The sequence below is a fragment of the Talpa occidentalis genome, unplaced genomic scaffold (assembly GCF_014898055.3).
Source record: "Talpa occidentalis isolate TD23 unplaced genomic scaffold, MPIMG_talOcc4v2.1 talOcc4.2, whole genome shotgun sequence".
Classification (NCBI taxonomy): Eukaryota; Metazoa; Chordata; class Mammalia; order Eulipotyphla; family Talpidae; genus Talpa; species Talpa occidentalis.
Window position 1 is genome coordinate 88,504,460 of NW_023602073.1, and position 12,605 is coordinate 88,517,064.

General features: G+C 33.9%; 1 long non-coding RNA gene across 2 annotated transcripts in view; it reads right to left on the reverse strand.

Moving 5' to 3' along the window:
• Window positions 1-12,605, reverse strand: part of LOC129146479 (uncharacterized) — a 191,042-nt gene that overhangs the window by 67,985 nt on the left and 110,452 nt on the right. The gene's annotated exons all lie outside the window — the stretch shown is intronic.

The window sequence follows — 12,605 nt, forward strand, 5'->3', positions numbered from 1 at the left end:
GTGCTTTACACAAGCACATATGTTGAAGAGAAAGAGGAAATATAAGGGCCTCCCCTGATGGCACAGCGGTTGGTTGCTGGACTGCAAAGCTGCCTGCAGCCTCTGCAGTGCCAGTTCAATCCCTGGCCACCTGCGAGGGTCCCATATGGCGCAACGAACCTCTCCAGCCTCGCCCACTGCTCCCCTCAGCAGTGTGTTTTGTCAATGTGTTTTGTTCTGTTCCCTGCTCTGGCTCTGGTGAATTCTCTCACCCTCCCACGCTTCTGATTGTACCCAGTGCTTGTAGAAATAAATAAATCTTAAAAAAAAAATAAAGGAAAGATAAATCATTTTTTGGGGAAAAAAGATAATGAAAACAATGTATACCATTTTATGGAATTCGGATCTTGTGCAGTAAAGAGAATATATTAATAAAAGATAGATAAGAAGCACTGGAAAACGAAATTCAATAGAAAGCAAGACAATCAACCAATTGGAATTAGAACTTGATTCTAGTATCATTTGAAGTTAATATGAGTATTATATTCATACTATATGAAGTTAATATTTTCAAGTTATAACTCCCCTTTATTTAAATAAAATGATGCCCTCTGGTGGCTACTTTTAAAATAACATTAAATTGAATTTACAACTCTAAAGATCGACACTAAATGGTGGACACTAAAAAGATCCTCCCTATTTGAATGTAGTGGGAAAAGGACTATTGAATGACAAGAGTCTAATACACCATCACACTTAAGGAAATAGGGTGATCTAGAGAAAAGAACTTTGGCCTTGAGGCCTAAGTCTTTGCCCAATTAGCAATACAGCTTATGTTACAATCACGAAATAGCAGAAATATATATTTTCATTGATAATGATTAAAGTCATGAGACTTTTATTCAAAAATCTATTGTTATGCATTTTCACCAATCACTCCTCTTCAATGCTTTTACCAATTCTCCTTTCTTGGTGATAACAAATCTAATAGTCTCTTTTATTTCCTTTCCTCTTCTTTCTGCAACATTTGATCATATTAACAATTTTTTTCTTCTATGATCACAATCCCAATAAACTCTTTGGCATTTTCTCCCTCTTCTCCCCCTTCATACCTGAGCAAAATTACCTTTTCCTCAACATACTTGCAGCACTTCCATGTCTAAATACCCACTCTACATTTCAGTCAGGACCTATTCTAATGTCATCTTCTTTAAGAGGTTTTCATGGCTTCATACTTTCTCCATTCATGAACTTCACAATGTTCTATTCGCACCTCTTTTAGGATATTTACAATTTTCTAAGAACATACCCATAAAGTTTTACATATGACCACCACCACTAACTGTTTCTGAGTTTCCTGGTGTAAAATATCTAGTCACCTACCATGAAACACCTCCTTGTTGGGCCCAAATGTACCATGTTCTTTGTATCATCATTGTTCTGCTTTCCACTACTTTGTGATTTCACTCTGGGATCCTTGAAACCCCTGCTGTTTGATATCTCATGTCCAGTTGAGAGAGAATTTCTTAAGTCCTTTTTGTATTACACTCAGATACCACTAAATATTTCTGACATCCCAAACATTACCTAAAGCACCATGTATAATATCTATATAGGGCTTATTTATGGAGGGGAGTACATGGTAGTTTGAGCCAGAAGCTAGTCTATGTCCCATTGAAACTCTCTCCCACAACCAAATAAGACCTCATTATCAGTTAGTCTGTCTTCCTCGTAAAATGAACTATCTCCAAAAAGCACTAAAATCCCAATTAAAACAGACAACCATACTCTAAAATCAGAGTACATCTAAAGGGAAATGGAGAACCATGGGATTTTGCTTTCCAAAAATTTTTTTCTAGTTTCACTAAGGGGGAAGCTTAAGTGTATTTAAATAAACACATAAAAGATATTTGCATGGCATTAAATCTTTATGTTTCGCTACTTTAGGCTCTAACCAACTAGGAATAGCGTAGAAAATGGTGTTTTCCAGAGTTTAGCTTTGAGGTAAACAAGAAATAAATGTTTATGAGCTAAGGATATTGGATTCCTTTGTCTATTAAATAAAATTCATAGATGAAAAATCTAGATGTCTTCTGTACAATCCATCAACTTGAGATTATTTTTTCGTATAGCTATTCATCACAGACTGAAAACACAATAGAGGCAACACAATAGAGGTTTGGGGTCACTACTGGGCGTCCTGGTCAAGTTGGGGCAGAGATTATTTTCATCAGTTTGGTATTTCTAACTTGGCTCCCTATTCAGGCAGGCCAAGGATGTGCTTCTTGATGCCAGGCATCTGTGTTCAGGTTTTTCAGAGGGACAAGACTGGAGGTGATATTCAGCAGTGGAGAAGGCTACAAATATCCCCCCTTACTGTGCAGGGCCATAGAATGGGCTCTATCACTGTTATGGCCCTATTGACTGGGAAGCCAAATCAGGTAGAATTACCATTTGAGCAATATGGCTCTCGACAGGGCCACCAGCTTAGATCTATAGATGGTCAAAGTACAACAGCAGGAATTTAGTCTGCCAAGCCCTGGGTGCTCCTGGCTCTTAGCTTGGTCCCCTTTTCTGTCTCTTCCTGAGACCCAGTGGTCAGTGCCATAGATTTCCACAATGAGTATCATAAGATGAGACCTGTGTGGGCCTCCAGGAAGCATTTAATAATGCTAGGAAAGTTCTGTGACCACTGTGGGTTCTCTGTTTCCCATTGAGAAAACTATAGACCTTGGAAGGTACCTTTAGTATGGTGCTGTGCTGACCTGGGGAAGGGTTGAAGTAATCAAAGTAAAACTATTATTTTCCCCCTTCTTGTGTGTTTTTTTCTCTACCTCTGTGGTCTAGGGGTAGAAGAACCCTCAGGATCTGGAAATTTCAATATGGTGAAATTGTTGTGAGCTGATCTTGTAAAGGGGACTGGAGTCAGGAATGACTTACATATCATAAATTTGATGATATCACATGTCAGAAACTTTAAAAAACAATGATGAAAACGTAGACAAAGAAGATATGTTATATATTCACAATTGTTACTGCTCATCTATAAAAAAAACGAAATCTTGGTATTTGCAAAAACATGAATAAAAGTGAAGAGGACTATGCTAAGTGAAGTTAGTCAGAAAGAGAAAGACAAATACCAGATAATTTCAGTCATATTTGGAATACAGAACAAAACAAAGGAAGAGATTAAGCCAAAATGAACCTTAGAAATTTGACTACAGAATTAAGATTACGAGAGAGGAAGGGTGGGGAGCACAAAAGGAAAAGAACCCAACAGACTGTGGTGGAGAATAATTGAGGCTTTGATGGGTTTGATGTGGTAACATGCATCTGAGGAGGTGTGAACCCATACCTCTGAAGACATATGCAATGATACACATCAATTCACCTCAATAAAAAAATACATAAAATAAAAAGAAAATGCAGGCTAAGTTATGCCAATTTAAAAAAACACTCATCCAGAGGCTAAAGTAGAGAGAAATGTGGCAAAAAACAAGAAGGCAGAAAGTGAAGATAAAGGGAGTGATTGTTGAACAGTTGCAGACAGAATGTTACAAACGAAAAACTGAAGCCCACAAAATAAAGTGCCCGGACTCCACATCTTGGAGCTATTTAGGGTAATCTCACTACTATACAGTGCTACACTGGTTGCACAAGAAGTGGGAAGCCTTTAAAATCCAGATCTAGAAACTGACTTCAATGAAGACACTATAGAAGACAATTAGAGAATTACAGAGGTGCCAAGGCAAGATATCCACAAAGAAACACAGTTTGTCATTAGAGGTAAATCATTTCTCTCTCTCTTGTTGCTTTCTGTAAAGGAAAAGTTGAGGCTTCTACTCCAGCTTCCATGAGGCAGTGGCAGTGTTGGGATGAAAAGTATTGAACACTCAACACTTATAAGAAAAAGAAGAAAAATATTAGTTAGCATTTAAGACACAGAATAAGCTTTTCACAAGTGGGTAATATCACTCACTGCATTACAAGGACAGCTTTAACTGTCGCTCATTTTTTTTTTGCTCTTATCTTCCTCCTGATTGCCATGAAGGGACTATGAGCCATTCTGCTCACAGATAGGTCCCAAGACATGGAGCAAATGGTTTACTCTGAAGTGACATGATAAATATTGTCACTGGAAAGAAACAGACAAGCATTCAGAAAAATTAGGATTCTGGGTAGAAAATAATTAAAACCAGTAAACTGTTTAAAAATACAAATATTAGATGGCACAAAATTTGGGGAAAATATTTTTAGCCTTGTTCAGCGGCACATATACTAATTTTTAAAGCAGAGAGAGAATTGAAAATCAAGCATGAAGAAAAGTTTCAGAGGTGATTTGGGGCATCAAATTAGGTGAATTTGAAGTGAGCAATGGATATGAAGCAAAGGCCATGGCTAGCCGGGGTCCAAATAAACAAATAACATATCATAAGCCTACAAATAATGGCCCCTCTTTGTAAAACACTGGATCATTACACTTAATTTGGAGAAATCTCAGTGTAACAAAGATATAGATTAAATGGAGAGATGCACAGGAGATCTGAAAAAAAGTATTTAGGAAACCACAGTTCTGATTTATACTTGCAAACTTATAGATCAAAGATCCCAAGAATGTAGGTCTAAACTAAATACTAATTTACCCTATGGCAGGGTATTTAACCATAAATATTTGAAGGGTGTATGTACAAAAAAAAAGGAAAAGTGATTTAGCTGAAAATCAGGAACATACTTCTGTAAATACAACTGAATTATTTATTTTAGTTTGGGAAAGTAATTTGATATATGCTCTAAGGAAGACCTTCCTTCCTTTCAGCTGGGGGTATCTAATTGCTATAGACTCAATACAATGTGCTTTAACAAAACTGCTCACTCTCTGCACCAGGCTTTATTTTCATCTTACTTTACCAAAAACTGAAATCACTGCAAGGTGTGAAGGCCTTGCCTAAGGCATTGAGATAATGTCTCTGATATTATGTATGTGTTATTTAGAAGGGAGAGAGATCCTGGGATCTGTTTAAAACATCAAACTTGTTTGTTCAAAGAGAATTTCAATTTCCACCTTAGAAATGATAGTAACATAACCCCCAAGGGAATATTCTGAGGAAATTAATTTCACTGGAAATAAGACCTATGGTTAGCCTTGAGAACAACTTGCATGACTGAACAACATAATTTTGTAGAAATAAGACAGGCCTGCTCAGAAAATAGGTGATGGTTGAAGAATTGCAGTGTTAAGAGGAACAGCTTTTCAAAACTCTCAAATGCTATGTTTAAAGTTAGGAATTTGAAAGTTGGTTAAGAATGCCAATTATGTGCCTCAAATCTAATCCTATACTCTTCAATATGTGTTTACAGAACTCTAATTCAGAGATTATTAATCTATAAATGGAGAGTCAAATCCTGTTTTTGTAAGTACAGTTTTAATAGAACATATCCAGCTTTATCTGTGGCTACTTACCCTGAAAATTTGGCTACAATTACATAATTAAGTAGTTGTAACAGAGACCAGGTAAGGCATGCCCCATTAAAGCTAAAACATTCACTTTCTGGTATTTATAAAAAAAAAAAAAGTTCATCAAGCCCTATTCTAGGTTTATTAGACATTACTAGGTATTACCTTATTGAAGAGTTTGAGAGACAATAGTTAAGTAAAATAACAAATCGCTAATGGGAATAGTCAATGTTCCACAAACTTATTTATGACCACAAAATCCCTTTTTCATAAATATCTTGAATGACCAATTTTCTATAGAAGATTCATAAGGGATCGCTACAATATTCACTTCATTGAAAGACCTATTAACAAAGTACTCACCAAATGCTAAACATTAAAGATTCAAAGATGTGTAAAATCCCATCTTTGTTCTCAATAACAATGCTGACAATTTGAGGATTCAAATATTAAACAAAAAGTTGCAGTAAAATTCAAAAAGTGCTAAACTAGGGCATATAAAATGATTGTGATACCAGTTTAAGGGAAAAAAAATAACTTTGATTAGGATAGTGAGAGTTTGGAAATCAGAAGAAAAATACAAAGGAGAAGATACATCAACCATGTTTTAAAGTATATACAGAAATTTTTCCTGCACAAAATGTAGGAAATATCATCTCAGAGACCAATATTTCTATGAAAGAGAATTTTAGTTTTAGAAATTATAAGGAATTCATCTCTGAAGAGATCAAGAAAACATTTGGTTAAAGATATAGGCAAAGTTTACACCTTTTACCTTCAGTGATACGTGAAAGACCTATGAGAAACAGAATTATTGGCCAAATTAAAAAGATTACATTCTATCTAACTTACCACCATACACAATCATAGAGCAATCAGCGAGGTTTACATTCACCCTAAGAGAAAGGACTAAAAATAACATGAAATTCAGAAAGAACAAGGAAAGTTTTAGGTTATAATTTACATCGTAATTTTGTTTATGGGGCAATTTTCAAGTTCTTTTTTGGATAATAAATAGAGTCATGAGTTGAAAATCTGGTTTTGGATAATAAATAGAGGATTGAGTTGAGGATTGAGTTGAAAATATGGAAAGGGAATTTTGACTTCTGAGAAAGAGCAGATTTCATAGAGGAGAGGTATTCCCAATCTGCCTGCCAAGCTACACATTTCCACAATATTAGCCTGAATACATTTGGAAGTCCAACCAACAAAAATGTCTGGCACAGAGATTGGCATGATTGACAGCTAGAAATAGACAAAATATAATATAAAAAATATGCCTTGGAAACCACAGATAAGCTTAAGACTAGCAGACTTCTGATAAATAGTTGGTTTATTAGTGTACTTGGCAATTTACACTGTACTATAAGGTGTACTTTACATTTACAGTGATGACAAGGATTCCCATGAAGGCTGCTATGGGAAAGATCTAGAAATATTAATAGATATAATTTCAATTATTGATTTTCAAATTCTGTCTTAATTTCCATTTTTCTTTCTCCTAACAAACTTCCCACCTATGTCTAGTGACCCCAAAAGCATCCACTCCTTTGTTTTTTGAAGTTTATCCCCTTTATAACCTATGGCTCTGTAACAGTAATTGCCCTGAGATTACAAAGTTTCTCTGCTATGAAACCTCTCAATTTTCTTCTCTTTTTAGCTAAAAAAGTCTTAGCTCCTTATTAATTCTCTTATTTTTTTATTTCTTCATTAAACTGGCCCAAGGATTACCTTATTAAAACATCATCACAGTGGGCCTCCCTGGTGGCGCAAGGTGTTAAGACACAATCTATGGAGCTGTCCGCAGCCACTGAAGCATGAGTTCTATCCCCTACCAGGGAGCTGCCCATATGATGTAGCAGATCTCTCCTGACTGGCCCACTGTTCCCCTCAGCAGTGTATTTCAGTCACTCTGCCTGCTCTGTTCCCCCCTCTGTCTCTGATGAATCCTCTCACTCTCCGCCCCCCTCACCACTGGCCTGTACCTCAGTTCTTGTATGCATGAATGGATAGAGCTTTAAAAAAACAAAAAATAAAAAAAAAAACATTATCACAGCAATGATTAAAAAAAAACACTTAAAGTCTGCATAAAATCATGTATAGTTTTCAAAGCACTTTTGTAATTACTGGTGGAATAATATTCAGTGTCCTTTTAGTATTGTTATTTCTAAAATATAGTAAGACTCTGAGAGGGTGAAAGACTTGTTCAGGATTATATGGTTTATAAAGGGCAGAGATGATATTTGAACTTGTGACCTTTGACTTCCTAGAGTTACCCAGCTGCCTCCATGACACTACTCTCCTAGCAAACTTTAATCTCAAACATAGGATTTGTTAGCTAGTACCCACTACCCTTCTGCCTCATCTCTCACTGCATATTTTTAAATTACTGAAAGAATACTGCACACGAAATTACCACCTCAAAAGTTTATCATTATTTCTATACTCATCTTCCTCAACTTGCCATGGGTTTATAATTCAGAACTTTGCCCATATCTTTGCTTTCTTCTCTTTTTTTCCCCTGAATCCATGTAAAGGAATTTACCAGGTGATTTAAAAGCCCCCTCTATGAAATGTATTGCTTCTTTAACAATTCTGCTATGAAATGGGTGTGATTCTTTCATGAGCATTTCTTTCGTGAGCAAGTTGTGGTGTTTTTTTCCCCTTCCAAACCTGAATCATTAAGATTTGCACATTTTGTGTGTTTAAGAGTTTGTCTCACCCACTTCTCCTCTTAGCAATATATTTCAGTAAGTCACCTGTTCTGCTTCCCACTCTGTCTCTGGTGAATCCTCTCACATCCCCTCTTCTCTGCAGCTCTGGTCTACACCCCAATTTTCCTATGCATAAATAAATAAAACCAAATCTTTTTTAAAAAAAAGTATGTCTTTTGATGTAAATGTTATCATCCTTACCATATATATTCATACCTAGCTTTAGAATACCTATGCAATTTTATTAGAGTTGAACTCAGTGCAGTGCCTAAGATGAAATAATCCAACCTTTGGAAAGCAAAAAGGAGATTATTATATAAATAGATGTTAATGATCTTTTATGTTAAACCTAGACATCTTTTTTCAAGATGCATGTGATAATACAGTGACTATTATTAATATACATTATTTTCCTATGTCATATTTTAATTTTAAATAAAAATTCATTATTCATATTGATTTAATGCTGCTATTTTCACATTTTTTGTTCTTGGTCCTAATTTATACATCCAAGATAAACTCATTATTGTAAATATTTAAGGACCATTAATAAAGTTATGATTCTAAAGCTACTATGCTCTCATTATACACACATTTTGGAATAATAAAAAGTAAAGGAAAATGAAGATCCTTCATATTCATGCACCCTAAAGTAATCACTCTTAGTAATTTAATATGATAGCATCCAGTTTTTCTTGTACATAAAACAAAATTAAGAACACTGTGTACACAATTTTGAATACTTTTATTATTTAATATTATATTATAGCACATCCTCATGCCTTTAAATATTTTACAAACACTATTTTAATGCCTTCAGAGCATAGATGTAGCATATTTTATTTAATCATTTTTTCACTTCAGTTTTAAATTACTTACCATAATTTCCATATACTTCTTTTCATATACTACTTTCCAAATATCAATACTATTTTCTATATGTTTTGAAATTACATTCATTTATTAGTATTACAGGCAATGCAAGTAATAAGTACAAATGCACATCTTTGTACATAAATCTTACTTTATGCTTTAGATTATATAATTATAAAATTATAAATTCATACATTGTTTCTGCCTTATTTACATCATTTGAAACCACAGGTCACAAGTCACTAGAGTATTTAATAAGAAATCTTAAGAATAAAAGCATTTAAGAATACAAAACATTGAGTGAGGCAATTCACTGTTAAATCAAAAGAGTAAGAATTTTATTAGTCAGATGACAAGAAGGCCAAGAAGTGAGTATTACAGCTTGCATTAAAACTTCTATTTACATTAGATCTACACTTGTTCTGTACATTGTCATCATGAAATTGAATTTGTCTAGATGGTTTACTGAGGGGGCAAAAATGACTTTCTGTAATAGTCTGCGTTTAGGCAAAATGAGTCACTGCCATCGCCCATGAATACTTCAATTGTCCTTGAGCCTATGAAAATTGTAAATCTGGTTTTATATGTTTGTTATACAAAATTGAATTTATTCACAATATGTTTGACACTGCAAATTGCATTTATTAGAATATGTTTGCTGTAGAATATTGAATTTACTTCATAGTTTCAATACATACATCAGCACAGTAATGATTAACTCACTGCCTATGCCATCACTAATTTATTCTGTAACTTTGCCAAATGGCATGAATTCAGTGGGAATTAATCTTCTGCCTATGCTTTCTCCTACATTTGATTCGTTTCTAAAGAAAATACAAAAATTGTTTCTTCATCAAGGTACACTCCCTTATATGCAAAAATAAATCTTTAAAAAAATAAAAATTGTAAATAACAGAAAATCCTATTAAACTTCAAGGCTCTTTATATTTTTCCTAAAGAGGTTTATATGAAAGTTCATTTATTTAACAAATTCATATTGAGCTGAATTATACCAAGAACTACACAGGTTACTAGGGATAGAGTCCCTATAAATAAAATATGCGTTCCAAATCATACTTCTTAGATGACAATGTACAAGTCATTATACCTTTGCCAATACTAAAATCTTAGTGATTTTATTTGCTAAATAAAGCATGTTATCTTCTTAATTTGCTTATCTATATTACTACTGAAGTTAAAATTCTCCTCAGATCTATTTTCTTTTTAATTTACTCATTTTTCTCCTGCAATTTCTAATTTAGTCACATTAAGGACATCTATTCTTTGTCTATATTATTTATGATAAATACACATATCATAGCATCAATATACACTATATATGTTAAATATAGAAGAGATTTTTATTTCCAACTATTGTTTTATTCTGATATTTTCATTGTTTTATGCTTATGAATGCTTTTTCCATGCCAAGATCAGACATACATTCATTTAGTATTTCCTATTTTTTAATCTCATGCTAAATCTTTAATCCCTTGGAAATTAACTTTGATATAGAGTATAAAACAAGTAGTTTTTCAACAAAATTTCTTATGTGCTGACTACAGTTCAAAATATTAATTTTTTTCTATTCCAAAATTATGATACTTTATCTCTTGCATAAGAATTTTCATGTAGACATTACAGAAGTATTGATGTTTGTGTTTTCCAAAACAAGAAGACAAAGAGATATGTTTGGGGACTGAACTCCAGTGACAAGGGAAACAAAAGCAAAAACCAAACCAAAACAAATTGGGAATGCATCTAATTAAAAAGTTTCTGCACAGTGAAAAGAAACTTGCAGTCAAAGAAAAAGAAATCCTACTAAATAGAAGATATTTGCACATTGTATGTATGACAAGGGGTTAATCTCCTAAATATAAAAAATTCATAAAGCTGAACAATAAAATAACAAATAACCCTATCTAAAAATAAGCAGAATATCTAACCATACTTCTCCAAAGAAAACACACAAATCATCAATAAGCACATAAAGATACTATCATTAACTTTTATTATCAGAGAACTACAAATCAAAACAATGAACTATCACGTTACACTCCTGAGAAAAGTAATCAGACAAAAAACAAGAAATAGTAAGTGTTGGAAAGGAAGTATAGAGAATGGGACCTTTATACACTACTGGTGGGAAAGTAAATTGGTGCAGCTATTATGTAATGCAGTATGGGAATACTACAAAAATTAAAAATAGAATTTCTATGTTATCCCACTTTTGTATATTTACCTGAAAAATACAAAAACACTAATTTGAAGATATGTATGCAACCCCAATATTCTTTTTTTAAAAAAGATTTATTTATGCATACAAGAGCTGCAGTACAGGCCAGAGATGCGGGGGATGAGAGGAGTCACTAGAGACAGTGGGGAACAGAACAGGCAGACTGAAGTACACTGCCGAGGGGAACAGCAGGAGAGTCAAAAGAGGTCTGCTGTGCCATGTGGGTTGCTCCCTGGCCAGCATGTGATCAAACTCGTGCTGCAGAGGCCGCGGATTGCTTCATAGTACGGTGCTTAACCCCTTGCACTACCAGGGAGGCCCCCAAATATTCCTGGAAGCACTATTTGTAATAGCCAAGAACTGGAAACAACCTAAGTGTCCATCAATTGATGACTGGATAAAGAAGATGTGTACACACACACACACACATGAACGAACACATGGAAAACTATTTAGCTGTGAAAAAAAAAAATATGAACCCCTTCCAGTTGCAGTAACATAATCATCCAAAGGGCCCTAAGCCAAATGAAATAAGCTAAACAGAGAAAGACAAATGCCATATGATTTCACTCACATTTGGTAAAAAACAAGCAGGTAAACTAAGTAACACAAAAATAAACTTTTGGACTATAAAACCAATTCCTCTTAACAGAAGGGAAGGGATAAAGATAGGTAAACTGAAAAAAGGGGAAATGGTATGGTAAAGGATAGCTTTGAACCAATAGCAGTGAACTTAATGTAGTATGTACACATGCTGCTTCTCAATGACATACAGCTGAAATTTACATAATGTTATAATGCAATGTTACTTCATTATTAACAAACAAATAAAAGCTTTTCTCAGATGATTCCCTAACAGGATTCAATTGTTCTGTTGAGATATAATGACTGCTATTTCTTCTTTATTCAAAATTGTTTCATGTATTTTTAGGTACACATTGAATAATTGGTGTATCCAGTTCATCACTATTATACACATAATGTAACAGTGCATGTATTAGTGTAAAACTTATTTTGTATTTTAGAATTATTTTCTGGGATGAATGTCCATAAATGAAACTAGTGGAATAGGAAGTATGAGCAGATTAAAGCTTTTTATGTTATCAAAAATTGCTTCAAAAGGTCTTTTCATATACTCACTTTGAAATATAGATTACTAAAAACATTTGTAAGGTATCTACACAGTATTTTTTAAAATAAAAATACACATATGCTTTGAACAAGTAAAAACATAACAACAATCAGAACAAAATAGCCAGCTGAAGAGTCATATCAAGAACAATTATGTTCAGTGACCTGGACTTTGAAATATTTGCACCCACATAGTTGAATATATTGTTTAATAGTC